Source organism: Chanos chanos, chromosome 7, assembly GCF_902362185.1.
Source record: "Chanos chanos chromosome 7, fChaCha1.1, whole genome shotgun sequence".
Lineage (NCBI taxonomy): Eukaryota > Metazoa > Chordata > Actinopteri > Gonorynchiformes > Chanidae > Chanos > Chanos chanos.
In genome coordinates, this window is record NC_044501.1 from 40,419,885 (window position 1) to 40,429,330 (window position 9,446).

The following is a 9,446-nucleotide window of genomic DNA, read 5'->3' on the forward strand; positions in this document are numbered from 1 at the left end:
TAGAGTTTCATTTATGCTCCCAAAAGCATTTGTATTATATACTATGATATTACAGTATATTCTGTTCTAATGTATTCTATTCTATTATATATTGTACATTTATTATATAAAATTTGTCAATTTATATGCCTTATATTATACTGTATGTGCTTTATTTATAATAAAATTTGTGTAATTCATTTTTGTTTGCCAGACTATCTATACAATCTACCTATGAACATAAAACAACACCACCAATAATAATAATATTAATAATAATTATTATTATATAAACCATATGAATTCATGTCTGGGGACCCACAATGGACCAATGGGGAAGGGTTTTAGAGGAGGGGCAAGACATTGCTCCACCAATCCAAAGAAAGACTTTTGACCAATTGCAGGATACCTTGTGGCCCAAGGTGTGAAGTGCAAATGTTCCCTTCCAAGCACCCCCAAGGGATTATTCACCATGGCAACTAAGGGCTCTAGGCAGACCCCAAAACACGGTACATATTCAGGAGTATTCCATGCCGCGTAACAGAGCTGCAAACTGACGGATACAGCCGATAATCTGTGGAGTATCCGGGAATATACAGGAGTATTCCAGGCCGAATACACCTCTTTTCACGCAGTGGAAAGTGTTATCATTTGAATTCTTTTATGATTTTAATGTACACGCTGTATTTCATGTACGATGCGTTTTTTTAGCCGTTTATTATTTTCTTGTGAAGGATAGATCTGGCATGCGTTCTCTCTCTCTCTAACTCCCTTTTTCTGATTGCACACCTCCAAATTGGGATTGCAGCGTGACTTAAGGGTTGGGTAGAGTTGTTGAGTTTAGGGCCTACTTACTTGAGACTAGCTCTCAAGTTAGACATTCTCTGGTCTCTCGCACACATGCGATTCTCGTTGCCACCCCCACTCTAGTTGGTGCCTAGCACACACGCTTGCGCACTAAATCCTCATACCACGCATACCTCTTGCTGTACACATGCGCACAGCCTCTCTCCCTCGCTCCTCCTCCTCTCTTCTGTGCGCCTGCGCAGAGCCTCTCTCCAAAGAACTCCTCCCTCTCTCTTCAGTGCGCAGCTGGGCACACGCCCACATACACGCACACGCTCTCTCTCGCTCTCTCTCTCTCTCTCACACACACAGACACACACACACACACACACACACTCAGTTCTACACTGAATGCCTGTACATAGACTCATCACCATTTTGTTACCCTTTGATCATTCTATTTGCTGCTGATTATTGATTGTACCATATCAGTATTGGTTTGCCAAGTAGTATTGATTATGTTAATAAATAGTATCATTGAAATAAACTGTTGTCCTGTCTGTTTCTGCCGCAGTATCTACTGAATGCCAACCTCTGCCATCAAAGCACTCCCAATTACCTTCAACCTGGTTGTTCATGAGTGTTATGGGTTTAGTAGTGTAATTGCAATACATTAGTACTGCAATACTCTCTAAGACTGTAGCACAGTGTTACAGCTAGCTTATCCCATTAATCTTAGTTGTTTAATTAATAAAATATTGAACATCGAAATTAATGGTTAATAAATTTGAGACTGATTTATGAGACTGATTTATAGATCCTACCACACCTACATCTGTCTCTGTGTTAGGATTACAATTGCACCTACAATCATCATCGTCGTCGTCGTCGTGTACAGCAAACTTGCAGATGCAAAAGAAAATGAGCTGGAAATGCATTTACCAGATGGATTGTTGTCTTGTTTCTACTTACACAGAACACCCAAAGTGATGGCAGTGACCATTAGGAGAACACAGACTGAAAACAGTAGGCTGTCTTTGGACTTGCTTGAAGATTCCATGTTTGACTTTTTTGAATCAGGTGTGGTTTCAAATGGGACATGTATGGCAGGAGAGGACAATAGATCACCAGCACCCAGCAGGTTGGAATTGTCAGGATCATCTGCTAAAACCGAGATGAATCAGAAAACACACAGTGGATGGCATTTTCATTTCTCCTTTACCAGAAATTCAAAAGCTATAATGGGAAACTGAAATGAAAGATTACTTCCACGAACATCCACAGAGAACAAAGTGAGGACTTATAGATGCCTCTTTAGGAAAATTGCTAACTCTCCTCTACCTTGTTTTAGGACGTTTGAGTAGATGGCCTCTTCATCTTCAAAAGCTAAAGAATGAAATCAGAATATTTCAAAGTGGAAAAGTGAAATTAAAACTTTATTTACCATAAAATAGCAGAGTCATTTTCCGTTCAAAATTACTTGTGGTTTCAAAACATTTGAAATGGACCTTGTGCTTTCTCATTCATAAGAGAGATTTACAGATCAGAGATAGAAGCTGGAAAAATGATTTGCCTCGTTCTCTCAGAAAACTGGGACACTGCTTAAACCCCTCCACTACCTGGGTCACTCAACTCACCAGCAGTAAATGAGCTTTGCTGCTTTCTTTCACTCAGCTGGACCACATCGCTTTCAGGGCATGTACTCTTCTTGGTTTCTTCAGCTTGAAAGAAAGATACAAATGACAATGAAGACATTTTGACTTGGATGTCAGAAATGACATGGATTTCCGTGCTGATTAATGTTGAATGTGCATGAGCCATGGATTCATATAAGTTGTGTTTTCAAATTTTAATGGAAAAATCCAGTAATCTGAGTTTTGTAGATCTAGTAAAGAAAACTAAAAGACTATCTGCAATATTCTCACATACCTTTTTTTGTGATGTTTGAGTACATGGCTTCCTCCTTTTCACAAGCTGGAAAATGCAATTAGGAGAACTCAGCGTATTAAGTAGTCATATTAATTACTGAACAGAAATGGAACAATTACGGAATAATTATGCATTGAACAAAACTTCCAGGGTAATTCTTCCCATTTTTTGACACAGAGAGACAGCTTTAGGTCTCAAACTAAGAAATAGCAGAACTTGCATCACATTTTCAGAGAGCAGGAAAATTGCTTCAACTACTCTTCGAACCAATTCTCTCCATTCACCACTGTATGTACTTGGTTGCTCTCTTTTAACCCCTTTCACACATGCACTGCAACTTTAAAATAAATCTAGGCTCTAATCAGGAGGGGCTGTATGTGTGAACGCAAAATGTCCGCAATCAGTTGGATCGCATCCTAAAGGGACTTTATTTTACCAGCCCCTGGTCCAAAGTCCTGATTATATGTCCGATTGAGTCCACGTGCAAATAGAGCGGATTATAGTCTGGACTCATCTGGAGAGTATCAACTTTTCGGTGTTGTAAGGTCCTTGTTTGTCTTCAACTGAAGTAAAGGTTAAAATATAAATGCAGATTTGGATTTGGATGCAGACTGACGTGATATTTTTCCTCATATGAAGGTAGAAACCCAATAACACGATTCCTGAAAGTGAATTATATGCATGGGACGTCCTCTATGAACAAAATTGGATTGCAATGGACATTTCAACGGCACTCCATAAAGCTAACAGTCAAAATAATAAAAATCTGATTCCATATCCTGTTTCTGGAAATTTAATGTCTAACATTAACATTTTCGCAAGCTACAAATGACCATCGATTTACATTAAGAAGAGAGAGGTTATTTCAGCCAGGGCTGGCCCAAGCCTTTATGGGGCCCTAAGCAGTATTTCACTTGGGGGCCCCCCATCCTCGGCACCGCCAGTACTATTGACTATTGTCAATGCTGGATCATTCACACGCTGACTGTAAGTCTAACACACCCATTATTAACTTTATTAGTTGTAGCTGTGTTGCCCACATCATACCAGTATCACCTGGCATTTATTACCCTTCTATGGTTTATAATTTAAATAGGGTAGCAAACTCACAAGAGTGGTCTGGTGTTAATTTACACTTTAATATTCAAAGTGATACAGTTCTAAGTAGCATACTGAACGTGGTGTACTGAGAAGTAACAAATTAAACCAGGAGACAATGCATTTGCTATAAACCAGTTAGCAAGTGTAATTGCTTTTGGCTTTAAAAAAAATTTTGCAATGTGCAAAAAGTGCACAACAACTAACGATAGAGTAATAGGGCCACATGAGGAAAAAAAAATTCCGAGGCTTTGAGAATAGAGCTCATAATGTTACGAGAATGAAGTCGTAAGTGAGAAATAGGCATAATATTATGAGAATAAAGTCATATAATTTAATGAGAATAAATGTCATAATACTTCAAGAAAAACTCCTAATATTTCGAAAATAGAGTCGTATTTTACGAGGACACAAATCATAACATTATGAGTATAAAATTGTAAAATTTTGAGAAAAAGCATAAATTTATATTACCAGCAACTAACAAAATGGGCAAGGGGATTAGGGTTAGGGTTATATTATGGCTTTTCTTGTAAAATTAAAACTTTATTCTGCTAATATCAAAAACTTATTCTCGAAATCTCAGAATTCCTCAAAATCTGTTTTTCCTTCATGTGGCCTTAATATCCCTGTCATACCCAACCAAACAGTAACCTCTCTCACTAAATTGCCACCTAATATAAAAAAAATAAGTGCGTCATTACTTTTTGCTGCTTTTTCCATCACGCAGAGGAGAGAGTAACCTAACATTAGTCTGACTGACTGTGTAGCTAATGTCCTTAACATGTGCATAGCCATGAACGTGAGACCACGCTCTGACAGAGGCAGCGAGGACTGATTAAACCAATGGTATTAGCTAGCCAGCCCGTCAACATACTTTCGTTTTTTTTTGTATGATTACCATTGACATAATACAATATTTCATATGTAAATGAATTAATAAAGAGATTTAAAAAATTCTCTTGTAGGACGTTTGAACGCTCTGGGGGGGCCCGCAGGTGGCCACAGAAGCCCTAAGCAACTGCTGAGTTCGCTTATACCACTGGCCGGCTCTGCAACTACAACTTAATTGCTTTTGATTTTAAAAAAAATGCAAAAAAAAAAAATAACAATAATATTACCAGAATAATAAATCGTAAAATGTCATGCGGAAAAAAAAACCCATAATTTTTGAGGAAAACGTATTATCAGCAACAAACAAAACGGGTGAGAGGACAGTCAGTGGCAGCCTGAGCTTCTGGAAACTGCTGTTTGTCTCAGGCGTCGTGTCGTGCCACACACATCAGTCAACAGGAAACTTTACTTTAATCATCTAATCATTAAATGTTTGATAAATGTAGTTTTGCTTAATGAGCAAATAAAGGATTACAGTTTCAGTCCTCATTTCGACGCAGGCAGCAGTCTGCTCTTCTGATATCTCTCCTCTAAAATAACACGTATGCCTAAATTACAACGTAATATTATGACTTTTGTTCTCATAAAATTAATGACTTGATTCTCATAATATTATGACTTTCCTTGTAAAAATTACAACTTTATCATCGTTATGTCACGACCTCATTCTCCAAATCTCTGATTTTTTTTTCCTCCACATGGCCCTAATACTCTGTATTAAGAACATCAACTACAATTAAAATCAAATAGATACACAGAGGGATGTGTCCTTTTTGCGGACATCATTTTTTTGCTGGTTTTTTCCATCGACACAGAGGAGAGGACTGTGACATAACGTTAGTCTGACTGATTGTGATTGCATCCAAGTGCAGTAAATGTCCGTTACAGTACACGAATGTAACAGCAGCTCTGACAGAAGCAGCAGGAAACTGCTTTTTGAAGAATGAAAACAATCTTGTTTATTTGAAACAGCGAGGACCACAGTCAGTATAATACAATGCCAAACATTTCCAAATTTGAAATTCATACATTCTGGGCAGAGACATTAAATGAATTCATAGTTGTTTCCATTTTTCAGCTCGACATACAGCTTGTGCAGTATTCAGTGTTCAACTTATTTAACACTTTCAAACGTCACACTTTTCACAACAACACCCAAAACTTCTGTGTACTTCACACCATTCGCATGACAAGTGTTTAAATGCTAAACTGATGCACACATATTTTTAAAAAGTTTTTTTCTGACACATAATCTCCACAGTTTTCTGATCATCAGTCTCGATTTTCCATGCTACAAGGGGGGTGATGGTTAATCATACAGAGGGAGAACTCGCGACTTACTTGCTTTTTAAATGTTTTATTGGTGACCGATGGAACATATACACACATATAGATATAGACGATAACGTGGTGACGACCAATTGTAGACCCCTCACAACTATACAACTACCAGAGGAAAACTATCAGCAATGTGGCATGACTGAAAACATTATTTTTTTAAATGTAGCCTATACGACACTGCGTAATATTACATAAGGCTGTGCATAAGACATAGGCGGTAATGTGGTGAGTACTGACATCAGAGATGCACTTCCAAAATAAAACGATGAACTTACGCTTCAAAAAAGATATACAGCTTCATTGTCAACTGAATAGTGTATGAGAATGACTACAGTTAAACTGATGCAATGTTCGAATCTACGAATAAAACGCTGCATCGCACATTTCTATAATTTGAATTTAAACATTCGTGGGAAATACGTACATTGATTAAAAACCTTCAAGAACAATCTCACTATGTAACAGAAGTGTTGGCCCAACAAACTGTATTTTGCGGATAAGACTTAAGATGGGGATTACGTTTTCGAAAACACTGAATTGAAGCAGGCGGCGTTTCCAAGTGATAACAGAGCCCATCCATGTGGAGTTTGTCCACTTCCTATTAATGCCCCTGTACCGCTGTTGGCTGCAATTCACCTAGAGGGCACTCGCCGAGAGCGTCTTCTGTGAATATGAGTGAATGAAGCTAAACGGTGGAAACGATTATTTACACCTGCTTTAAAAAAAAACAAAACAAAACAAACAAAAAAAAAAAAAACAGCCCCATTTTTTATTTTAGTCTTTGCAAATATAGTATCCATATATTAGAACTGCAGTGAAAAAACAGTAATGTCCTTTCATGTTTCTTTCAGGGAAGGTGATTTTTGTCCATGAAATGCTAGCATTGTGCTAAAGTGTCAGGTTTATCTTTTCCACATTAACGTGCCTGCTCAGCTCTTCTGTCTTGAGTATGACTTTTTTTCTGTGTACTAGTGGCATGACAATACACAGAGAAACTATATATGCTTAATATGCCCTTCAAACAACCTTTGACCAGTAAAGGCAGTGTTTGTGGTGGCATCATGTAATGTGTTTACCCCCCCCCCCCCCCCCCCCCTTTCTCATTTCTATGTGTACATAAAACAGCACATCATACTTTCTCAAACTTGGTTAAACAGCAGTGCAGCTGTACAACTAACGGTATATGCCTGCCTGCTGTCTAAAATCTCCTATCTGAAATTTTCATGAAGCTAAACTGATCTGAAAAGATTTTCAGTGTGTCCTTGCTTATAGACTCTCATGTTTCCTTGTAAAAAATGACTTATTACATATTAGAGAAAAAAGAAGGTGATCTTTTGAGTTTAGATTTATTGTTTTCTTCAGTGCTTTTTAAGTAAATAAATAAATAAGTAAATAAATAAATAAACAAATAAGTAAGTAAGTAAGTAAGTAAATAAATAAATAAATAAACAAATCACCTGCAAAACTTTTATGGGTTTCCTCCATTTCTGGAAAGCAGAAAATATGACATCGTATAACGGTTCATTAAATCAGGCTACAAATCCTACAGTTTATAACAACATGTTGTCGTTTCAGTTTGTATTGTTTTGTTTTACATTCAAACAACAGCATACTGTCAATGATAGGACAGCGCTTGCTGTGAATTCGGATGTATCAGTATCAGCTGACTCAAAGTCTTCACTGTGTTAGTAGATAATAATTGTACACATCACCCACTGCTTATTGGTCAGGTATTTCTTTCTTTCTTTTTTTTTTTTTTCGTTTAACAGTGATCTCCAGTAGGGGGAGGCATCACTTACTGTTAAGTGTGTTTATCATGTCTATGTTTTCATCAGTAAACTTCCTCTGTATCTCCTCTATCATCTTCAGTCTATCTGTAGAGTAGATGAGTATAAAGTAACAATTAATAGATTAATATTTGTTCGGATGCTGTGTGCATTAATTTAAGATTTTTTTTGTCTACTCACAAAGAATTGCAGGTAATCTTTGGAATTCAGATTTCGCTACAAATGTAGGATCATTTGTTACCATTAGCGACTGTACAGTATTGTTACCAATTATAGAGACACATGGTACTGCCTGTTCTTTGTCACCACATGCTCATTTAGTTATCATTAATGACAGACAGAGGAGGTGTACACTATAGGCTTCTACAGTAATGATGAAAAAGGACAAGATCTGTAAACTTGATAAATCATATTTTTCTTGTCTGCATTCCACTTTCCCTTCCCTTTGTAAGGTGTTCTATTATGTCTAATTAAATCAACACATTTTATATCATTACATAATTTTTTTTAAATGTATTATTGTTTATTTATTATTATTATTATTATTATAAGCCATTTACTGCTACTACTTTACATTTATTTGAAGACAAAACTCTGATGTCAGAAGTGGGATTCGAACCCACGCCTCCACCTGGAAACCAGAACACCCATCTGCTGGAAGGTATTAAGCCTTGAGTCTGGCGCCTTAGACCCACTCGGCCACCCTGACACAAAAAAGGCTTTAGGAGCAGCTGAAGCTTATCTCCACAGATTAAACTATGTAGTCACCGCTTTATGAAACCTTCTGTGGACCTGTCCTAATGTAACTGTTCTTGGGTTGCCCTTCTCCATCAATATTTTAAAACAGAAATCTTTCCAAAGTTTAAGGAATGGACATTCATCAAAATTAATAGTCAGTATAGTGTATCAGTATCTATATCTTAGAGTAAGTCAATAATGTTTGTACTCTTTAGGTTCGCTATAGGACGATTAAAACAGACAGACCGGTGATTGATTTATAAAGAGAAGGAAAGAAGTAGCCAGCATGTTTTACATGATTTTTTTTTTTTTTAAAGATTTGTCAATACGTATGGTCTCAACAAGATCAATCAATCAATAAATAAAGTATCCAGTTAATTCACAAATAGACAGTAGAGAAATACAAGAAAGTGATCCTATAAATATCCAAGGATTATGCCAATAAATAAACAAATAAATAAATAAATACATAAAAAAATAACAGAGTGACAGAAATATAAATCAAGTATATTTCTGATTTACCAGTATCAGTTTACAATAACATTCTACAGAGATATCTGTCTTAAGTCTGGTCACGGTGACAGCCTGTTCAGAGAGATGAGGGTGTTTGGAGCTAAAGGTTCTGAAGAGGATAGGACATTCTTCAAAGGCTTGTAGAATACGTTATTCTAGTTTCTCATCTTCCTAGTAATGCAATGGCGAGAGTGGTTTACCAAGCAAACTAAGTGTGAAAACATACATCCATCACATTTTTGCTGGGATACAAGAAAAAGAGTAAGAGGTCAATATGTCACTTCAACCTATAAGAAACATATATAAAATTGCAAATGAAAGACATCAAGGAGAGCATACTCAAGAAGGTTTCATTTCCATGAATTTAACAAACCTTGTGAA

At 36.8% G+C, this 9,446-nt stretch overlaps 1 non-coding gene across 1 annotated transcript; it reads right to left on the reverse strand.

The window, feature by feature from the left end:
- Positions 1-8,412: 8,412 nt before the first annotated feature.
- trnal-caa (transfer RNA leucine (anticodon CAA)) lies at positions 8,413-8,523 on the reverse strand. The gene is made up of 2 exons: positions 8,485-8,523; positions 8,413-8,458 (listed from the first exon to the last, which is right to left on the reverse strand). It is a non-coding gene; the product is annotated as a tRNA-Leu (tRNA).
- Positions 8,524-9,446: the final 923 nt, after the last annotated feature.